Source organism: Bos javanicus, chromosome 28 (assembly GCF_032452875.1).
Source record: "Bos javanicus breed banteng chromosome 28, ARS-OSU_banteng_1.0, whole genome shotgun sequence".
NCBI classification, from domain to species: Eukaryota; Metazoa; Chordata; class Mammalia; order Artiodactyla; family Bovidae; genus Bos; species Bos javanicus.
Window position 1 is genome coordinate 5,902,459 of NC_083895.1, and position 23,659 is coordinate 5,926,117.

At 43.9% G+C, this 23,659-nt stretch overlaps 1 protein-coding gene and 1 pseudogene across 4 annotated transcripts in view; one reads left to right on the forward strand and one right to left on the reverse strand.

Annotated features, from left to right (window-relative positions):
• DISC1 (DISC1 scaffold protein) overlaps positions 1–23,659 on the forward strand; it is a 425,923-nt gene that overhangs the window by 47,878 nt on the left and 354,386 nt on the right. The window lies entirely within an intron of this gene.
• LOC133240662 (small ribosomal subunit protein eS24-like) lies at positions 7,818–19,650 on the reverse strand (annotated as a pseudogene).

A 23,659-nucleotide genomic window follows, 5' to 3' on the forward strand; every position in this document is an offset into this window, starting at 1 on the left:
TTGCAGTCTGTCTGACCCCTTTGGAGGTTACTTCTAAAGTGGCAGAAGCAGGGCTTCAATGTGTCCTCATCTTTGGTGACCTTTCCTCAGCCCTCCATCCTGATCGCTATAGGGAAGTTATTCTGCCTGTGTGATTTGTGCTGTGTTAACACATGCAGAGAGATTGCCATTTTAATGTCCCCTGGATGTGCTTCATCCTCACTGAGTTAAGATCGAATTGCTTTCTACTTCAGTAAATCCAATCCAGATTTCTAACTGATCATTGGTTAAAGTTTTAATTTAAAATTCCTTTTCTTTTAAAAATTAGCCATTCAAATTGCAAGGTTTGTAAGGCAGCTCAGATCCTGAGACTGTTGGTGTTGGAAGGGGCCTTAGCTGTCATCTATTGTAAGGAATGCTTTATGGAGTTTTTTGGGGGACAGAATGAAAAAGTGAAAGTGTTAAGTCGCTCAGTTGTGTCTGACTTATTGCAACTCCATGGACTCTAGTCCACTAGGCTCCTCTGTCCATGGAATTCTCCAGGAAAGAATACTGGAGTGGGTTGCCATTTCCTTCTCCAGGGAATCTTCCCAACCCAGGGATCGAATCCAGGTCTCCTGCATTGTGGGCAGATTCTTTACCATCTGAGCAACCAGGGATGGAGTAGTCATTACTTTAACTAGATCACATGTAATGATGTAAGTGAAAATGCTTTGTAAAATTTAGAAGACTTAACAGATATTAACTATTTTTTTAAACTGAAGTATAGTTGATCAACAACTATTGATTATTAGCATTTGTAAAGACGCTTTTCCATTGTTGCCAGCTTTATTTATTATAACATGCATTTTCATCTCGAATTCCTATTCTTTTTGTGAATAAGAGTAAATAGCTTTAAAATTACTTAATAACATTTCCCCCCTCACACACTCATTCCTATACTTCAGTAATTATGGTGCACAGGCTTAGTTGCTCTGTGGCATGTGGAGTCTTCCTGGACCAGGAATTGAACCCATGTCTCCTGTGTTGACGGGCAGATTCTTATCCACTATACAGGTGAGCAATGTGTCCCCAGTGGTACAAGAGATGGTTTTCAGAGTCATAGGATGTGACATGGAATGTCATTGGCTCACCTTCTCATGTTCTCTTGCTGCCAAGGAGAAAGTCTCAGCTTGCTGCTAGTGTGTCCTGGGTGTGTGTGTGCTCACCTTCTTTAAAACTAATTTCCCTTTGTAATACAGTCAGAGCTGAGCAGGCTTCTGTTCCTCCTCCAAAAGCCTAGTTTGTTTTCATTGTCTTTATTTATATGTTGTTATTCAGTTGCCAAAATGTGTCCGACTCTTTGTGACTGCAGCATGCAGCCCCATGGATTGCAGCATGCCAGGCTTCCCTGTCTCATCATCTCCCGGAGTTTGCCCAAGTTCATGTCCACTGATTCAGTCATGCCATCCAACCTTCTCATTACTGTCAACCCCTTTTCCTTCTGAGCTCAATCTTTCCCAGCATCAGAGTCTTTCCCAGTGAGTCGACTCTTTGCATTAGGCGGCCAAATAATTGGGGCTTCAGCTTCAGCAACCATCTTTCCAATGCAGGGTTGATTTCCTTTAGGATTGACTGGTTTGATCTCCTTGCTCACAGGGATGACATGGAAAGAAAAATCACAGTGGGGAGGATACCTGAGGATTGTCAGGGGGAACAACTGGGTACAGATTCAGGAGTGATACTTATGTCCTCAAATGGCTTTATATCGATGCACAAAATAGAGGCTATAAGCAAAATGAAATTGAAATATTTATGTCAGGGAAAAAACGTGCAAACTCTTTAGGATTTGGGTTGGAAAGTCTGTGAGAATATCTTTGCAGCTTGCCTCTCTGAGCTCTATTAAAGATTTCTCAGCACTAAGATTGTTTCGTTGATTAAATGGAGGGTGTTGCGTGGAGAATGCTTTGATTAGTTGGGGTACGCTACGCATATGTGTGCGTGCATGCTCAGCTGCTTCAGTCATGTCCTTCTCTTTGTGACCGTATGGCATATAGACTGCCAGGCTCCTCTGTCCAGGGGATTCTCCAAGAAAGCATACTACAGTTGGTTATCATGACCTCCTTCAGGGGCTCTTCTCAACCCAGGGATCGAATTGGTATCTCCTGCATCTCCTGCATTGCAGGTGGATTATTTACTCACTGAGCCACCTGGGATCCCTGGGGTGTGCCATACAAATGTCAAAATGATCGTTCTTTCATGAGTTGTATTATTACTTTATATTGTATGCAGTATAACACTTACATTCTATTCTGTATCAGTACTTTTCATTGTTGTCTAGCCTTAGTGCTTTATTTAAAGGATCTGGTGCTTGCTGGTAGTCTTTCTTAAAAGGATCCTACCATTCCTGAGTCCTGTACTGTGATTTATTGCTTGGTTGTCTGAATTTCACCACCCAGAGATTTTCATCAAGAAGATCCGTGACTATTACAGTGCCCAACGTGAATGCATATTGAAAAATGACTTTTTGTTGTTTTTATAGTGTTTGACAACTTGGCTGGGTATAAAATTCTTGAGTGTCCCCACACCAACCCCCAAACTGTATAGACAATGTCATTTGGCACTGAATGTTACTTTGAAAGCCCTTTATATGTGTAACTTGAATTTTCTCCAAGGTTTACACAGGATTCATACTTTTTCTTTGGAGTTAGGTGATTTTACCATATAGGCAGGTGTTGGTCATAATATTTCCTGGATGCTGTGTATACCTTTTATCTACAGATTTAGATTTTTATTCCGTAGATGTTTTCTTCTATTATATCTTTGGTTCCCTCTGTCTTTTTTCTTCTTGAGGGACACCAGTCATTCATATATTTATTGCTCTGTATGTATATCATCTTCTCCATAATGATTTTCTCCTTACCTTTTCTCTTGCATTTTGTCATTATTTGAAGCTGACACTCCAAGTTGTTGACTCTCTTTTCAGCCAAAACTATACTTCTTGCTGCTTCTCAGATTGTTCTTGGAGAGACAGCAGTGAGCAGTCTTGAAGCCGGGTCTTATTTCCCTGACCAGGAATTAGACCTGGGTATTTTGGATGAGAACCAGGAGTCCTAGATCCTAGTCCATCAAGGGATACAGGGTAAAAGCAAAGTTGCCCTGACTCTTGCCCTGTTTGAAAGCATGAATGTTTCAAGGAGGCAAAAACTGTAGAAACAGGTACAAATTTTATTATTAGAGACATAGCACATCGTGTGGGAGAGCACACAGAGAAGCAGTTTATTTAAGACAGAAGCAAGGCAGAGATACACACCCGGAGAGAAAGGGTGTGGGCATCCCTAATGAGGAGAAGTGCAGTAAAGAAGCAGTTAAATCATTTGTATAGGGCAGTTCTTCCTAGTCTTTGTTTACCTTTGGCCAATCATCTTGCTTCTTTTCTCACATCCGATCTGCCCTAGGAACCTAGCCAATATGCATTTACATCTTTTTGCCAAAATGGATTTCAGTGCAGAGGGCTGTGGGAGCTTTGACAACATCAGTTATGGAGTGGCACCCCCTCCTTTTTGACCTCTGAGGACCATGCTTGTGCAAGTGCAGTCAGGAAGATTTCCTTGACCTCAGAAGTGATAGATGTGGTTGTCTTATCTCTTTGCTCCAGCAGAGCTCAGCTCCTGCCATAAACTTGGTCTTTGGAGTTTCTAGGGAAAGCAAAGCTTCCATTTACTCTGCTGGACAAACTCCAGCTACTCACCCCGAGGGCCCGTCTGTTGCAGCAAAACCAGAAATAAGTGAACAGCCTTTGGCACATACCAGGCAAACAGTTCTGAAAGAGTTAAGCAATCTTGGTTATTCCTTAGCTGTTACACTAATAAACACTTGTAGCTAGCCTTGTCCTTCACAAAGGGAAACAAAGCTGACTTCATATGAGTTGTAACCTGTACTTGGCATTTCTTCTCCTCTTAACACTCTCTTGTAGCTTTCTGCGTTTCACAAAGGTCATGGGCCGATAACTTCAGGGACATCAGACCAGGTTGCTGAGTTGCCTGATGCTAGCTGTGGCCATTTTGAAACTTTGCAAAAGAAAAAAAGTGTAGGACCTTCATGAAGATAGAAAACCTCTTCTTATTCCTGATAGAAGCGGGGCACAGTTCTTGAGGCACTAGCCTACTGTGTTTCCCTTTTGCCTGCCAAGAAGAGTAAAGCTACTCTTTTTTTCTGTTTCCTTCAAACTCTGTCTCTGTATTTCTATTCGGCATTGGTAGACAGAGAAGCAAGATTTTAGCAACGTGTCTACCTCCTACCTCAAGATGACTTCATTTTATAATTGAACTGAACAGAACACCCAGGCAGGCATCCACTGGCCTAGGGTAAATCCTGGGTATTGTTTTCTAAAAATTGTAATGTTACTACTGTTTCTCAAATTAACAACTGGCCTCCAGCTGCCTTCTTCTCATCTCCTGCCTGCCCTCTTCATTCTTCTGAGTGCAGCAGCTCAGGAAAAAACACTTCTTTCCTTCTCAAGAACTGAAGAGGAAAGTATTGATTTGGGGTCTGCTATTAATTTCATCCACATTTCAAAGTGTTTAGAGAATATTCCTCAGAGCTTTGAGAAGCAGCATGGCTCTGGAGCACTCTGCTTGTGTTTTAACTTCTACTTTGCCAGCTACCAGCTTTGTGAGGCTGGGCAAATTACTTAGTTTTCCTCATCTGTGAAAAGAGGCCGGAATAGGGCTGTTATAAGAATCAAATGAATTAATGTTTGTAAAATGTAGATAACAATGCCTGGCATAAATAACAAATAGGCACCTTATAAGGGCCTATTAAATGGATATGGCATATGATCATACATTGCCAATAGTTTTCTCCCCAACTTCTCACTGTTTGTATATTTCAGTGGACTTCACAGAGGTTCAGTTAACTTGCTTTTATTTCATTCTCTTTCTGGATTTGTTTGTTCATAAATGTTTGTGTAAGCATTCATTTAGAATTGTATCTAGTGTAGATACCTGGCTAACCAACCTATAACTTTTTACCTTTTTATTTTTAAATCTATTTTTAATTGAAGTATAATTGGTTTTACTATATTGTGTTCAACCTATAACTCTTAGATTCTCCTTTTTTTCTTCTTGGAACCAGAACACTTGCCAATCTTGGTCCATGGTAGGTGGGTGCATATGTGTTCAGTCGTTCAGTCATGTCCAGCTCTTTGTGATACCTTGGACTGCAGCATGCCAGGCTCCCCTGTCCTTCACTATCGCTTGAGGTTTGCTCAGATTCATGTCCATTGAGTTGGTGTCACTATCTAACTATCTCATCCTCTGCCACCCACTTCTCCTTTTGCCTTCAATCTTTCCCAGCATCAGGCTCTTTTCCAATGAGTCAGCTCTTTGCATTAGGTGGCCAAAGTATTGGAGCTTCAACTTCAGCATCAGTTCTCCCAACAAGTATTCAGAGTTGATTTGCTTTAGAATTGAATTCCTTTAGTGTGGATAGTCGGAGAAGGCCCTGGCACCCCACTCCAGTACTCTTGCCTGGCAACTCCCATGGACGGAGGAGCCTGGTAGGCTGCAGTCCATGGGGTCGCTAGGAGTCAGACATGACTGAGCAACTTGACTTTCAATTTTCACTTTCATGCATTGGAGAAGGAAATGGCAACCCACTCCAGTGTTCTTGCCTGGAGAATTCCAGGGACGGGGGAGCCTGGTGGGCTGCCATCTATGGGGTCGCACAGAGTCAAACACGACTGAGGTGACTTAGCAGTAGCAGCAGCAGTGTGGATAATAGTTTGTCTGACCTCATTTGAGGATATGAACTCATTTGAAGTGGCTGGGTGTTCTCTATCATTTTGCCTCTCTTGAGCTTCAGTTCCTCCTAAATAATGCTACCACCATTCTTTCCAGTCTGAAGATCATTTTTAGTAGAAATGAGGTTGAAACTTGGAGCTGTGTGATTCTGTCCTGTCTTCTCACTTATCGATTTCCCTTGTGCCATAACTAGTGGGCTTGTCCCTGGTAGCATGACTTTCTTATCCTGGTTTGTTTGTTGGCTGGTTGGTTGGTTGATCTGAAGCACACTTTCCGCTCGCCCCTGCTTTTAGCATATTTACAGAAGGAATAACTCCTTCTAGCCTTCTAGTCTTCTGACATTTTTCTTATTGCTTCATGACCCCTTTGTACTTTTCCTGTTATTTCCTGTCTGTTTATTTTTGCCCTTTGAAAATTTCTGCCTCTTGGAAAGCCTCCCTTCAATCTCTGAAGTTCTTGTAGATGCTGCATTGGGGTTATTATGCTAATTAAGTGATTGGGCACTTGTGAAAAGCACATATTGCTAGATTTCCTGCCGTAGGTATTCTAGTTGGTGAGGACTAGGGAAAGCCCCCTGTCCCCCGAACATTTCCTGCATTTTCACAGGGCTTCTGGGTGACTAGATGCAAGTAATCCATGGACCACACTCAACTCAACTCTAGCTGCTTTGGAGTAAAAGTGCTTGTTCTCTTTCCTCCTTCAAGCCATGAGTGGAGGTGACTCATGAGCGATTCTCTGGGGGGCTGACCGCAGGATCAGGTACCTGCTTCTGGCTTGACAACTTTATTCTGTCCCTTCCATTCCCATTCAAGAAAGATAACAGAATGAAAGAGAGTAACATGGACTTGAATATATTCCAACTATAACAAATTAAATAACTCAACAGCTTTAGAGCCTCACTCTCCCTCCCATCTCTGAGCCTCCTTTTGGGGCAGTTTCTAACTTCAGCTTCACCTGGGCACCCCTTCACTTTTGTGTAACTGATACTTTTTGGGTGGCTGTCATGTGACTCCCGATGTTCCCTGGGGAGGACTTTTCCTTGAGAGCCTCTGCTTGAAGCTAAACTGACTCTGGCATATTTTCAGCTTGGAAACTTTTGTATGAAGGACTTTATAAATCCTTCAGGGTAGTTACATTTGGACATTATTGCTGGGTGCTGTTTTTCTTAGAGCTGTTGTTGTTCAGTCACTAAGCCGTGTCTGACTCTGCAACCCTGTGGACTGTCGCATGCCAGTCATACCTGTCCTTCATTACCTCCCAGAGTTCGCTCAAATTCATGTCTGTTGAGTTGGTGATGCTATCTAACCCAGGTCACCCTATGTTGCCCTCTTTTCCTTTTGCCTTCAATCTTTCCCAGCTTCAGAGTCTTTTCCAATGAGTCATCCCTTCAAGTATTGGTTGAAGATCAGCAGCCATCGTGAACGACACAGTAACTACCTGGACCAGGAAGTCTGTGACCAATCAACTATTTCAGAAGAAACAAACAATCATCAGTGCCCTTCACCCCGGGAAGGCAACAGGACCTAAGACAGAAATTTGGGACCTCCAAGTATTGGAGCTTCAGCATCAGTCCTTCCAATGAATAGTCAGGACTGATTTCCTTTAGGATTGACTGGTTTGATCTCCTTGCAGTCCAAGGGACTCCCAAGAGTCTTCTCCAACACTACAGTTCAAAAGCATCAATTCTTCAGCACTCAGCCTTCATTATGGTCCAACTTAGTGATGTTAGCAATCTCCTTGTTCTGGAAAATTTTACATGTAATCAGTGAGTATCACTGAGCATTTCTGCTTTGGGAATTGCATCTGAGTGTTAACAAATGTCATACAGGCCTTATGTACTCCTTGAGATCCAGTCTCAGCTCTAAGAGATCTGTTTGTACCCCAGACTCTCATTCCAGCGTCAGGGTCTGTTACCTGCAGGACAGGGTTGAGGTTGAGTGGAGGTCAGGCTTCCCAGTCCTGGCTCCAGCATTAAGTAGCGGTGTAACTTTGGACGAATTTCTTCTCTTCCATAAGCCTCAGTGATCTTATTTTTGAAATGGGGTGATAATAATCCTGACCTTTTTAGGTTTTGGTGAGGATAAAATGATATAAACATGCAGAGGTTAGAATGTGCTTGGCTCTTGGCTCAGTGAATGTTGAAGGAGTAAGTGCACATACAATGATGTCAAGTTCATCAAGCTTTTTTTTTTTTTTTTGTAAAAGGTCTAAGTTTATTAATCCTCTCATGAAAAATCTGCACAATCACCACAGATACAGTCACTGCAGAATCTTTGCTTCTTCTTTTTGCCAGCATCGACAATGACCTTTGCACTCCCCCTGACTTTCTTCATTCTGTTCTTCCATCCCTTTCACTATTTCCTTGAGATGTTTTTCTTTTCATACAGTTCATGTCTTGCAAGCCTGTGTTTGGGCTCATTCTTTTTTGTGTGATCATAAAGGAATCGTAAATCACGCCAAAGCCAGTTGCCTTGCCCCCACCAAAATGGGTTCTGAATCTAAATACAAAGATACATCTGGTGTTATCTTGTACATTTTGGCTAGTCTTTCCCAAATTTCTGTCTTAGGTCCTGTTGCCTTCCCGGGGTGAAGGGCACTGATGATTATTTGTTTCTTCTGAAATAGTTGATTGGTCACAGACTTCCTGGTCCAGGTAGTTACTGTGTCGTTCACGATGGCTGCTGATCTTCAAGCAACCAGGGTTGGGAGGGGAAGTCAAGCTGGTTTTTGGTGTTATTTTCATGTCTTGCATTCTGAGTTGCTTTTGAGATCACATCTGTTGGGTGTACCATAATGCTTGATGATATGGAGCGGAAGGTGGTAGTGGGGATGCAGTATCGTGGGAAGTAACCAGACTGTTGCGATAACAGTGTTTGATTCATAAGCTACTGGGATAAAACTGGGCTATCAATCTTAGAAAATAGCATTAGGAAAACTTTTCATTTCTATAACACTTTACAGCTTAAATGTGTTTTCTCGTCCTTTTTCATTTAAAGGTTTCCCAGGTGGCACTAGTGGTAAAGAACCCACCTGCCATGCAGAAGGTATAAGAGGCCTGGGTTTGATCCCTGGGTGGGGAAGATCCCCTGGAGTAGGAAATGGAAACCCACTCCAGTATTCTTGCCTGGAGAATCCCATGGATAGCGGAGCCTGGTGGGCTCTCATTTAAACAGAAACCTAAGTGCACGGGAAAATGGTTTTTCTTTATGTTCCATCATCAGGTTGGCTCTGACCCAGGTATGCAATTTCAGACCTGGGACACTGTCAGAACCACTCTTTGTGGCTTATTTGAGCCCTTGGGTGCATAAAGCACCCAGTGCTATGCTGAGCACAGAAGGATGTTATGAAAAAAAATAGCTTTTATACTTTTGTGGCCATGTGTATGTGGTTCTGCTTAAGGAAAAATTTAAATAAACTTACAGCCAATATAAGGAATATCAATAACCTCAGATATGCAGATGACACCACTCTTATGGCAGAAAGTGAAGAACTAAAGAGCCTCTTGATGAAAGAGAAAGAGGAGAGTGAAAAAGTTGGCTTAAAGCTCAACATTCAGAAAACTAAGATCATGGCATCCGGTCCCATCACTTCTTGGCAAATAGATGGGGAAACAGTGGCTGACTATTTTTCTGGGCTCCAAAATCACTGCAGATGGTGATTACAGCCATGAAATTAAAAGACACTTACTCCTTGGCAGGAAAGTTACGACCAACCTAGACAGCATATTAAAAAGCAGAGACATTACTTTGCCAACAAAGGTCTGTCTAGTCAAGGCTATGGTTTTCCCAGTAGTCATGTATGGATGTAAGAGTTGGACTATAAAGAAAGCTGAGCACACAAGAATTGATGCTTTTGAACTGTGGTATTGGAGAAGACTCTTTAGAGTCACTTGGACTGCAAGGAGATCCAACCAGTCCATCCTAAAGGAGATTAGTCCTGGGTGTTCACTGGAAGGACTGATGTTGAAGCTGAAACTCCAATATTTTGGCCACCTGATGTGAAGAGCTGACTCATTTGAAAAGACCCTGATGTTGGGAAAGATTGAAGGCAGGAGGAGAAGGGGACGACAGAGGTTGAGATGGTTAAATGGCATCACCGACTCAATGGACATGAGTTTGGGTGAACTGCAGGAGTTGGTGATGGACAGGGAGGCCTGGCGTGCTGTGGTTCATGGGGTTGCAAAGAGTCAGACACGACTGAGTGACTGAACTGAACTGAGCAGCCAGTATAAGGCTTCCCCACTGGCTCAGTGGTATAGAATCTGCCTGTAATGCAGGAGATGCTGGTTCGATCCCTGAGTTGAGAAGATCCCCTGGAGGAGGGCATGGCAACCCACTCCAGTATTCTTGCCTGGAAAATTCCATGCACAGAAGTAGCCTGGTGGGCTACCATCCATAGGATCTCAAAGAATCGGACACTACTGAAGCGGCTGAGCACGCACATATAGCCAATGTAATGACAAAGCCTGACAAAAATAACCTTGAAATTAACCTCCTACACGGAGTGAGGGTTTGTGTGGTGTTCCTGATGACCCTTTGTTTCTACCCCACCCCCATCCAGACTCGCCCCTGATTTCGATGCTGTCTGGCCCTCTCCCAGGATTAGTTGTATAATTGAAAATGTGCCCACAAACATAATCTGTGGATTGGTGGATTTAAACCAAATCTTATTAGAGAGTTCCAATTGTAAGTGTATGCAAAGAACATCTCTTTTGAAATATGTTATTGATAATGAAAAGCAGAGACCCTCTATGCTCTGCACACAGCTTGTGTGGCCTTTGCATGGTTTCACACACATCCTCTGTGTGTCCTGCTCTCGAGCTAGGCTCCTCCTAACCACACAGTGTGACACTGTGTCGGTGTTTTGAAAAAAACAGCACATCTGTTTTCCCTGGGGCTGAACACTGGGCTTTGGGACTCCTCTCCCTGCCTGTGCCCCCAACCCTACCCTAGCACACTTCTCAGAGCTGCCTTGCTCTGGGGCCTCTCTGGTTGTGAGTGTGCATTCTGAGATAGGAATCTAGGCGTGAAGAAAGATTTCATGTGAAAACAGTTGCAGGTTGATATTTGACTCCAAGAAAATTGTTTGTTTTATAATTATATATATGTGTATATGTGTATGCATGCATGCGTGCTCAGTCACTTTAGTCCTGTCTGACTCTTTGTGACCCTATGGACTTTATAGCCAGCCAGGCCTCTCTGTCCATGGGATTCTCCAGGCAAGAATACTGGAGTGGGTTGCCATGCCGTTCTCCAAGGGATCTTCCCTATATACGTCTATATAAACTTCATACACATTTCCTGTCAAAGTTTCCCTAGCTAACAGGTCTCTTGGGCTGGGTGAGCATTCCTAGAAGCACCTATGTGGCATCACCTGCATCCTTATGGATGCTAACATGATGGGGAATGTTAGAGGCCCATGTGCACCATTGCTGTGCACCCTTCAGAGGCTTCCTGGTGGAGGGTTTACCCTGTCCTTGTCTTGTCTTCCAACCTGAAGTGTCCTTCTTTGTCCCATTGCCGCCCTGGGTGACATCTTTTCCCCATAAGCTGGATTTCTCTTGTCCTGGTGTTACTGAACCAAACTTGGGTTTACTCACTGACACTCCATAAAGCCGATCTACTGACACTGGGTTGTGGTGGAGGAAAGTACAGTGTTTATTGTAAGGCGCCAATACAAGGAGGATGGGTGGCTTGTGCTCTAAAATCCTGAACTCCCCAAAGCATTTTTAAGGCCAGGTGAGAGAGGGGTGTTTCAGGGTATGTGATCAGCTCCTGTTCAATTATCTGATTGGTTGATGGTGGTCACTCATTTGGTGCCAGAAGGTCTGGGGGCTATGTGCTCATGATCATCAAGTAGCAATTTCTTCCATTTGGTGGTGGTTTTAGTATCTAAAAAAACACAGAAAATATGCACGAGATACTGTTATCTGGGTACTGCAAAGAGAAACTACAGCAGAGGATAAATGGTACGGGGCAGGAGGGGGTCTGTCCCTGGGAGGGCTCCATAGGGTCCTTCTTGGTTACACTGGTAATTGTGAGTGTGGCAGGTATATTATAGTCCTCTCCCTTCCCCTCCCATTATTTAGTTGAATTATTTTTCTTTCTCATAGCATATAGCAGTTATACGAGTCTCCTCCCTTTTGAAACCTTTTCCGGTCTTAATTAACTCTAATCCATCATGTTGGAGAGGATAGGGCAAAGGAAATAGTCCTGCATCAGGGAGCTGGGACCCTCCCACTAGCCAGCCGCCCATCCAAGACTCGGGGCCCTTTTGCCTGGACCTGTCACTCACCAGCTGTGAACCCACTTGCCTCTCCTACTGGTCCTACTTCCGGGCTCTACTTGTAAACAGGGAAACTGGGGGAGTCTTTTTCAGATCTTTTGGATGAAATCCAGAGATATATGTCTACCACCTTTCCCCTGATTTACTGTACTTGACTTGTTGTTGCTCAGTCACAGTCGTGTCTGACTCTTTGCAACCTCATGGACTGCAGCATGCCAGGCTTCCCACTCCTTCACCATCTTCTGGGGTTTGCTCAAACTCACGTCCATTGAGTAAGTGGTGTCACCAACCATCTCATCCTCTGTCGTCCCCTTCTCCTCCTGCCTTCAATCTTTCCCAGCATCAGGGTCTTTTCCAGTGAGTCAGTTCCTCGCATCAGATGGCCAGAGTATTGGAGCTTCAGCTTCAGCATCAGTCCTTCCAATGAATATTCAGGACTGATTTCCTTTAGGATTGACTGGTTTGATCTCCCTAAAGTCCAAGGGACTCTCAAGAGTCTTCTCCAACACCACAGTTCAAAAGCATCAATTCTTCACTGCTCAGCTTTCTTTATGGTCCGACTCTCACATCCACACATGACTACTGGGAAAAACATAACTTTGACTATATGGACACTCCATTTAAAGTTATTATAAATGATTGGTTGTATTTCCTGTGTTGTATGTATCTTTGTAGCTTATTTATTTTATACGTAGTAGTTTATACCTCTTAATCCCTTACCCCTATCTTGCCTCTACCTCCTCCCTCTCCCTACTGGTAACCACTAGTTTGGACCCTCCACATCCAAATGGCATTGCAATTGTTGTAAATGGCATTATTTCATTCTTTTTTTTTTAATGGCTGAATAGGATTCTGTTGTATATATGTAGCACTTCTTCTTTATTCATTAGCCTGTTGGTGGACACTTAGCTTGCTTTCACATCTTGGAAATTTGTAAACAATGCTATGAGCATTGGGGTGCTCTTTTTTTAATTAGTGCTTTTGTTTTTTTCAGATAGATACCCAACAGGGGAATTGCTGGGTCATATGGTAGTTCTGCGATTCATGGGGTCGCAAAGAGTCAGACACGAACGACTGAGCGACTGAACTGAACTGAACTGATGGTAGTTCTATTTTTAGTGTTTTGAGGAATCTCTAAACTGTTTTTCACAGTGACTGCAGCAATTTACATTGCCACCAACAGTGTTTGAGAGTTCCTTTTTCTACACATCTTCACCAACATTTGTTATTTGTGTTCATTTTGATGATAGCCATTCTAATAGGTGTAAGGTGATATCTCCTTGTGGTTTTAATTAGCATTTCTCTGATGATTAACAATGCTAAGCATCTTCCCATGTGTCTGTTGACCATCTGTATATCTTCTTTGGGAAAAAATATCTATTCAGACCTTATGCCCATTTTTTATATTTGGTTGTTTATTTTTTTTTGATGTTGAGTTACATGAGCTATTTATATATTTTGGATATTAACTTCTTACCAGTCATATCATTTGCAAATATCTTCTCCCATTCAGTAGTTGTCTTTTCATATCATTGATGGTTTCCTTTGCTGTGCAGAAGCTTTTAAGTTTAATTAGGTCCCTTTTGTTTATTTTTGGTTTTATTTCCTTTGCTTTAGGGGACAGATCCCCAAAAATATTGCTACGATTTATGTCAAAGAGTGTTCTGCCTATGTTTTCTTCTAGGAGTTTTATGGTGTTGGTCTTACATGTAGGTCTTTAATCCATTTTGAGTTTATTTTTGTATAGGGTGTTAGTGAGTGTTCTCATTTCATTCTTTAACATAAAATCTGTTAATTTCAAATTCTTTTTCATAACCCTGCATTTGTACTCTCCTCCCATCACAATGACTGTTTTTAATATCATGTTTTACATCAAATTGTGTTTTGTATCCCTTAACTGCTTATTGTGGATACGGATGATTTTACTACTTTTGCCCTTTAACCTTCCTACTAGCTTTGTGTATGGATAGTTTTGTACCTTTACTCTATATTTGCCTTTACTGATGAGCCTTCTCTTTTGTAATGTTCATGTTTCTGGTTTTCGCTTTTTCTTTTTAACTTTAAAGAGGTTCCCTTAGCATTTTTTGTAAAGCTGGTTTGGTGGTGCTGAACTCTTTTAGCTTTTGTTCGTCTGTAAAGATTTTGATTTCTCCATCAACTCTGAATTGGAACCTTGTGGGCAGAGTATTCTTGGTTATAGATTTTCCCCTTTTATTACTTTAAATATATCGTGCCATTCCCTTTTTGTCTGTAGAGATTCTGCTGAAAAATAAGCTAATAGCTTTATGGGAGTTTCCTTGTATATTATTTGTTGCTTTTCCATTGCAGCTTTTAAATATGCTCTCTTTAATTTTTGCCATTTAAATTACAGTGTGTTTTGGTATGTTTTTTCTTTGACCTCATCCTGAATAGAAGACTCTGTGCTTTGTGGACCTGGGTGACTTTTTCCTTTCCCATGTTAGGGAGTATTTCAGCTATAATGTCTTCAAATATTTTCTCAGGTCCCCTCTCTCTTTCCTCCTTCTGAGACTTCTATAATGTGAATGTTGGTATGCTTGATGTTGTCCCAGAGGTCTCTTAAACTGTCCTCATTTCCTTTCTTACTTTTTTCTGTTCAGCTTCAGTAATTTCCACTACTCTTGTCTTCCAGACCACTGATCCATTTTTCTGTATCTTTTAGTATACTGTTGATTCTTTCTAGTTTACTTTTCATTTCTGTTATTGTATTCTTCATCTCTATTTGGTTGTTCTTTGTATTTTCTGACTCTTTTAAAAACTTCTAACTTCTTGTTCTGTGCATCCATTCTTCTCCCAAGTTCTTTGATCATCTGTATGATTATTCTTGGAAGAGGCATGGCAACCCACTCCAGTACTGTTGCCTGGAAGGTATGGATAGAGGAGCCTGGAAGGCCTTAGTCCATAGGGTTGCACAGAGTTGCACACGAGTGAAGTGACCTGGCATGCACTCAGGATCATTACCTTGAACCCTTTACTTGGGAGACTGCCTGTCTCCACTTCACTTCATTCTTCTTCTGGGCTTCTCTCCTTTATGGAACATGTTCCTCTTTCACCTTTTCCCCTAACTTGCTGTTTTTATTTTTATGTATTTGGTGGTTGTGTTTCCCAACCTTGGAGAAGTGGCCTGCTGTAGGAGATGCTCTGTGTCCCAGCAGCGCACTGCCCTCTTGTTACCCAAGCAGTATGCTCTAGGGGTTCCTTCTATGAGGGCAGCTTGGGTCCATCTGTTGTTGGCTGACTATGTGGGTAGTCTGGTAGGCTTGATTGGCTCCCAGTTTGATTGGTTGCCAGGATTTGCCTTGTATGAAGGTTTCAAGCCACTTGTTGGCAGGGGCCAGGTCATGGGGTGACTGACTGCCAAACCCAGGAGGGCCCCAGGGCCACTGCTGGCTCACTGATGGGTGGAGTCATGGTCTAGGAGACTCTGGGGCAATTCCACTTCGTTGGTGGGTGAAGCCAGGACCTGGGGTTAGTGCTGGGTCTACTGGTGGGCAGAGCTTGTCTTGAGTCTGGTTGTAGGGCCCAGGACTCACTGAAGTGGTGTTGGATTGTTGGTGTGTGGGGGTCAGTTACTAGACATAGTTCGGTACAGGATCTGGGGTGTCCTGGTAGTGGGTGGGGCCAGAGCCCAGTCTGTCCCAGTGGGCAGGTTGGTTCCACAGGCCCTGAGACTGTGGTTTTCTTGTGTCTGGTGTCTGTCCCCTGGTGGGTTAGACTGGTCTGGAGACTAGAGCAGGCTCCTTGGAGGGCTAGGCTGGGCCCCAGGGACTGGTGCCTGCCCACAGGTAGGTGGATCTGGGTCCTGGCCCTGCCACCAGTGTCTGTGTCCCCAGGGTGAGCTGAAGTTGCCTCCTGCCTCTTTAGGAGACTCTCTGAGGATCAGCAGGTAGGTCTAACCCAGGCTCCCATGAAATCACTGCTTCTGCCTCAGGACCCAGAACATGTGAGATTTTGTGTGAACCCTTTAAAAGCGGAGTCTCTATTTCCCCAGGCCTCTGAGACTCCTGAAACTATGCCCTGCTGGTCTTTCAAAGCCAAATGCTCTGGGGGCTCATCTTCCCAGGCAGGACCCTCGGACTAGGGAGCCTGATGTGGGGCTCAGACCCCTCACTCCTTTGGAAGAACCTCTGCAGTTGTGATCACAACCTTCTCCAGCTTGTGTGTTACCCACTCAGGATGGGAGGAGGGACTTGACTATGTCACAAGTCCATCCCTCCTTAGCTGTCTTGTGGTATTTCCTCCTTTATGTCTTCTAGCTGTGGGAGGTATTTTTCATTGCTGACTGTCCCATAAACACAGTTGTGATTTGGTGTGCCCATGAGAGGAGGTGAACTCAGGGTCCTTCTACTCTGCTGTCTTGACTGATCTCTCTCTACTATCTTTTTCTTTTTATTAGTTCTTGCTTAAATAAAGTTAGTTGGACATGATTCACTTTTTTAATAAAGCATTTATTTATTTGGCTGCATCGAGTCTTAGTTGTGGCACGTGGGATCTTTTGTTGCGATGCAGGCTCTCTAGTTGTGACTCGTGGGCTTAGTTGTTCCCCGGCATGTGGGATCTTAGTTCCCTGACCAGGGATGGAACCCATGTCCCCTGCATTGTAAGGTGGATTCTTAACCACTGGACCACCGGGGAAGTCCAGACCCAACTTACTTTGAATACACTATGTAGGTGTCCTCCATTTGTAAGTGTTCATATAACATCCCTGTGATTAACCTTTGGCAGCTCATCTGGTGTCTGTGTCCTGTGTGTTGATTTGCAGTTGCTAGGCTCCAGTTTGGGAGAAGGCAACGGCACCTCACTCCAGTACTCTTGCCTGGAGAATCCCATGGATGGAGGAGCCTGGTAGGCTGCAGTCCATGGGGTCGCTAAGAGTCAGACACGACTGAGCGACTTCACTTTCACTTTTCACTTTCCTGCATTGGAGAAGGAAATGGCAACCCACTCCAGTGTTCTTGCCTGGAGAATCCCAGGGATGGGGGAGCCTGGTGGGCTGCCATCTCTGGGGTCGCACAGAGTCCGACACGACTGAAGCGACTTAGCAGCAGCTTAGCAGCAGCAGGCTGCAATTTGCAGGAAGGATCTATTTCCCTTTTTAGAACCCGAGAGGGTGCTTTTGTGTTTCCAGTCTGTTGGAGTGTCTCCTGTTCTTCCAGATTTCTTAAAGAACACTTCAGCAATTGTCTGATCTCATTTTCACGTTCCTTCAGTTAATAAGTGAATTAAAGCCAATTTATTGCCCAGGATTGCCTCATTTGTTTCAAAATAGCCTGTGTATAGAGGAAGCTCTATTCCCTTAGTGAGAGTTAACTCAAGTTTTAAAACCCATTCTAGAGAAAAACAGACTCATCTAGTTTGTTTTTGCTATTAAACATGTTTTTTAAAAAGGAATCAGCCTTTGGATATTGATGGAAGTTGAGAAAAATAACCCAAAGACTGAAAAGGTAAATGAAGAGAGAGAGGGACAAAACCCTTGATTCTGAGTGTTCCGAAAAAGTGTGAAATGTCATTCTTTCCCTTAATAGTTCCCTTAAGGAACACGAGAAAGTTTTCAAAGCAGTGTCTGGAGAGGCATGCACATGGCAAGGATTTCTGCACCTCTAGGGGAAAATATGGATCAATTAAAGTCTTCAGGAGTTTTTTACATTTGTCAGAAATTGCTTACAGACGTCTGATATCTTTCTGATAATTTGGGAATTTCCATGGACTTCTGTGCTTTTATAGTCACCCATTTATTTTCTCTCTGCTGTCTTCTACCCTGTTAAGAAGATAAGAAGAGAAAAAAAAAAAACCAACAGCACAAAACTGAGTCTGAAGCAGCGGACTGTTGGAAACACTAAATAACATAAATAACACTGTTCAGAAAAATTGTAAGATGCCATTAGAATACAATGATGTCTTCCGGTGCCCAAGAACTTGAGGAAAGAAGCTAATTTTTTGAGCCGGTGTCACCACTAATCACAAACTCTGATGGGCTTTTGAAAATACATGTCAGCGATTTTATCGTATCTTCAGAACAGTCCTTCAGGGTATGGGGATTCTGCCCTTTATTTATTCTTTTTCGGCTGTGCTGGGTCTCTTTCGCTTTCGTGTTTGTGCCACAACACATTCAAGTTGTAGTCCACAGGCTTCTCACTGCAGTGGCTTCTCTTGTTGAGGAGCATGGCCTGTAGTGTGCGTGGACTTAGTAATTGGGTCTCATGGGTTTAGTTGCCCTGCAGCGTGTGGGATCTTCCCAGATCAGGGATCAAACCCATGTCCCCTGCCTTGGTAGGTGGATTCTTAAGCACAGGGCCACCAGGGAAGTCCCTACACCTATTTTATACACAAACAAACTGAGGCATAGGTGGGCTGAGTCACTTTCTCACGTCACCCAGATGGGAGCAGACAGAATCCAGCTCTTGTTTGTGCAGCCAGATCCTCTCTCTGAGTCTTGAACTGGGAACCTCATACCTGACAGATGAGGTTAGTCATCCTCGGAGGAAATGCAGGGCTTGTCTGTAGACATCGTGGCTCCAAGGTGACATGGCTGCAATGCCCGGAAGGCAGGACTGGAATGCGCTCATAAATACAAAACTGACATCTTGCACACCGCGTGGGTCTAATGTGGAGAAAGATGCTGACACAGAGATGCTCCCGGCTGGGGAGTAGGGAACACTGACTAGGAGGACAGAGGACGAATGCACTGTTTTCACCCTTCTGGGCCCAGGGAGAGGGTGGGGATTGGTGGGAACCCTCCTGTCTGCAGGGCAGACGGGCAGCTCCGCATTGTGGTCCGTGTGCGGCCAGATGTGGCTCAGAGCAAAGCTCTCCAGGGCCTCTCCCTTGCGAGGAGATTGTTAACAGTCCCCAGGTGAGAAAACCAAGTTCAAAGAAGGTTTACTTTGACAAGCCAAGGAGCTCTGAGGGGCAGAGGTAGGTTCAGACTCTCTCTCTCTCTTTTTTTTAAAGTACTTATTTTATTTATTTTTGGCTGCACTTGGTCTTTGTACACGTGGGCTTTCTATAGTTTCTGGGAACGGGGGTGACTCTGTAGTTGCGGTGCTCGAGCTTCTCATCACAGTGGCTTCTTCTGTCGCAGAGCACGGGCTCCAGAGTGCACGGGCTGCAGAAGTTGTGGCAGGCAATCTCGGTAGTTGCAGCTCCCTGGCTCTAGAGCACTAAGCACTGACTCAGTAGTTGTGGCCTGTGGGCTTAGTTGCTCTACGGCATGTGGAATCTTCTAGAACCAGGGATTGAACCCATGTCCCCTGCATTGCCAGGCAGATTCTTATCCACTGTACCACCAGGGAAGTCCCAGACTCTCTTGAGAATGTCATTCTTCCTCTTGCAAGTCTTGTCATTCCTGGGATGCTGAGCCTCGTGGATGATTGATTGTGGGGCCTGGTCCCATGGGTGGCTTGAACTCCTGTGTGTGCCTGCTGGGCCATAGCATCCCTTGATGCACACGCATCTCTCTGGGAAGCCTGGACTGCAGGAATGATTTCCTGGGTTACCTGGCTCCGTGCTGGCCTGGGCTGGCTGTGATATCTGGGGGTGTCATCACCATGCTCTGAACGCCAGCCTCCAGGGGAGCAGCCAGCATCTCCGGCTCTTTGCCCCCCTTGGCAGATGGTCCTGATCTGAGAGTTTTCTGTGATACCCTCCCTGATAGTAGTGACTGGTGGAGACAATAGAATCTCATCTTTATGGAAAAAACTGCAAAATACTTCATTTTGAGAACAAAAGCTTTCAAAAGGAGTTGCATGAAGATGTTAAGTTGCTTTCCATGGTATGGAAACATTGATATAACCAAAGCACACTTAAGATGTTTAAGCATCAAAGCATCCGTGGAGACTTATTCTTAAGAGTAAAATGTATTGCTTTGTTTGAATTGATTCCAGAGTGAAGAGGCACTCCAAAGGCAAGAAGACACAAGGATTCTGTATAATGAGTTTGTGCTATGTGAATGTAAATGGGTACTTGAAAACAGTTTGCTCTCTTAAACATCCTAAGTATTCCCCACTGCTGTCTTCCAGAAAGTAGGACTGTTTAAACAAGCCCCTTCTTTGTAGGTGGTGCAGAGGTTAACTCCAGTCCAGCCCCTGCCTGGTTTTCATCCACTCCAAATGCTAATGGCGTTTGAATCAATCGGAAAGATTTGAGCTTCCTGGATGGAGAGATGGCCTCTTAGAACTTGGATGCTATATATAGTATCTCAATATGAAGTGAGACTAGAAAAGTTTTATGAAAGAGGAATTCTCAAGTGCAGAAGAAAGACAATCATATTCTGTTATAAAATATTTCTTTACATCTAAGACCCAGTTAAGTGACAAGTCACCCTCAGCACTCTCCCCCATGCTCACAGTGGCTTAGAGCATCTTTATAACATAGGAATCATTTAATTTCTTCACACCAGGGCATCAGGTATTTCCACATTCCAATATAGGAGTGTGGAAAAAAAATAGCAAATTTCCTCTTGTTTTCTAGTGGGACCATAGAGCAGACATTTGCTGCTTGTATCATTTTTAAGGACAGGCATTTAAAATGGCACAAACCTTTGATATGGGCTTAAACTCTGAGTATTATAAAAATTTAGTGCAAAGTAGAGACTTCCTTGAAAGACAGGCTACTACTTATGTGTGAAGTGCTGACAACTTAAGAGCATTTTTTAATAAACACATCTCAAATTTGGCATGCAAAGCGGGGCATTTAGAAAGCCATGAAAATAAGCCAGTGCATAAAATACAGCATGAAAAAGGTAACTGTGAACTTTACAGATGGACAAGTCTGAGCAAAGCTCTCTTTTGTTAGGGTGGATGTGAGAGCTTACGGTTCTTTGCTGCAAAAATAAGAGCAGAAATTTGTTTTGAAGTAACAGCTACAGAGAGGGCTCCTTCTGGTTCATCCATATTTTATTAGGGTAGCAGTTAAAAAATTCATTAGTGACACCCATCTGGAGCTAACAGCACTCTTGAGGGGGTTCAGATGGTGATCAGATTTTTGAGTAGCACTTTACATGGAAAGAAAAAAGACAATCGTTTATGAGAATTAATAGTACTGTGGAGAGAGGCTGCTCAGTGATTTCAGAGCAAACCCTTTCACGGGTTTTATGAGTCTCTAGTTGCTAAATTCCTCTACTACTTGCTTCACCTGGAGGAAGGAGATCCAGGGGCAAAAAGGAAAGAAAAGAGAACTCAGGACATTGGATCAGAGAGTTGGGAAGGTATTGGCCAATGAGAGTGGGTGGGTTAAGTGTCTAGGGATACCATGCTAGGTGCCGTGCGTGTTAGCCTCCAAGAACCTCCTCCTGCTCTGGTTTATCTTTACCTTAAGTTCTGTCTACAAGGCTTCCCTGGTGGCTCAGATGGTAAAGAATTTGCCTGTAGTGCCGGAGACCTGGGTTCAATCCCCGAGTCGGGAAGATGCCCTGGAAAAGGGAATTGGCTGCCCACTCCAGGATTCTTGCCTGGAAAATTCCATGGACAGAGGAGCCTGGCAGGCTGCAGTCCATGGGGCTGAAAAGAGACACGACTGAGCGACTGACACTTTCATCTTCACTGCCTACAGGGGCCATGTCCAGGTGCCTTGGCTTTAAGATGATATTTTTTCTCTATTCCTGAGTTGCAAGTAAAAATAGCTTTTGAATGATTACTCTGTGCCAGGCTTGGCAGAGGGCAGTGAAACTCGTAACCTTCTCTACCATCTCAGCAATGCCATGAGGTGGAGTCCCAGGTGACAGACCAGATGACACAAGTGGCAGAGTCGAAAGTAACCCACAGCGCTCACTTGGAAGTGGCAGAGAGGAATTTTAAACGCAGGTTATCTGTCTCCCGAGCCCATACCATTTCCTACTGAAAAACACAGGTCCATAATTTGTGTGTGGGTATGTACATGCTTTTTAAATAAGCTTTTTATTTAGGAATATTTATAGATTTATAGAAAAGTAGGAAGGATAATCAGAGAAGGCAATGGCACCCCACTCCAGTACTCTTGCCTGGAAAATCCCACGGGCGGAGGAGCCTGGTGGGCTGCAGTCCATGGGGTCGCTAAGAGTCGGACATGACTGAGTGACTTCACTTTCACTTTTCACTTTCATGCATTGGAGAGGGAAATGGCAACCCACTCCAGTGTTCTTGCCTGGAGAATTCCGGGGACGGGGGAGCCTGGTGGACTGCCGTCTATGGGGTCGCACAGAGTCGGACATGACTGAAGCGACTCAGCAGCAGCAGCAGGAAGGATAATACAGTTTCCTTCACCCAGGTTTCCGTATGCTAACATATATAATATGTTATAATATATACTATATATTTGTTGTTGTCCAGTTGCTAAGTTATGTATGTCTGACTTTTTGTGACCCCATGGACTGTAGTCCACCAGGCTCCTCTGTCCATGGAGTTTTCCAGGCAAGAATACTGGAGTAGGTTGTCATTTCCTCCTCCAGGGGATCTTCCCAACCTAGGGATCGAACCCGCATCTCCTGGGCCTCCTGCATTGGTATATGAATTCTTTACCACTGTCCCACCTGGGAAGCCCTGTATCATGGGAGGATAATTAAAACTAAAAAATTAACATTGGTACAATGAGCTAACCTACAGATTTTATTTGAGCTCCACCAACTTTCCACGAATATCCTTTCGTTGTTCCCAGATCCGATCCAGGATCCCACACTGCATGGTGCATGTGTGGGTTTGACCCTTAAACACTAAAGTGGGCTGAATGTTGACCTGTGTTTGGGCCCTGCTGTCCTGACTGCAGATGGGGGAAGTGAGAAAGCTGCCGGCCTCCGGGCCTTCCTCATGGGTGGTGATGTCGGGGGCGGGGGTGGGCGGTGCCCAGGCCTCCCATTGTCTTATAGGAAGTGGAAAGCCTATTCGGGGGAGAAGATTTAGAACAGATGTATGCAGACAAGTTTTAAATACAGATCACACTTGGTCCGCATGTAGTGGGCAACAGCTACAGCTACATTTCAAGAAACAAAAGAGGAAGATTCTGCAAAGAAACATGACCTACAGTGCTGTGAATAAGTCTATGATAGGCTTCAACTCCAAGTGTTCCAGGAGGTTATTCAGGACTCCTCCATAAAGCAGAGGCTCCTAGCCCCACTGCCTATGGGGTCACTTAGGGAGCCTCCAAAGGACTCAGGCCTGAGTCCCTCTCCCCAACTCTGTGATGTCATCAGCCTGGGTTGTGGCCTGGACTGTGGAATTTTTAAAAGATGACATTTAAAAGTGACTCATGTGCAGCCTTGTTTGGGAACCACTGATCCAAAATCTAGCCTTTGATTGTGTGGATCACAATAAACTGTGGAAAATTCTGAAAGAGATGGGAATACCAGACCACCTGATCTGCCTCTTGAGAAATTTGTATGCAGGTCAGGAAGCAACAGTTAGAACTGGGCATGGAACAACAGACTGGGTCCAAATAGGAAAAGGAGTTCGTCAAGGCTGTATATTGTCACCCTGTTTATTTAACTTATATGTAGAGTACATCATGAGAAACGCTGGACTGGAAGAAACACAAGCTGGAATCAAGATTGCCGGGAGAAATCTCAATAATCTCAGATATGCAGATGACACCACCCTTATGGCAAAAAGTGAAGAGGAACTCAAAAG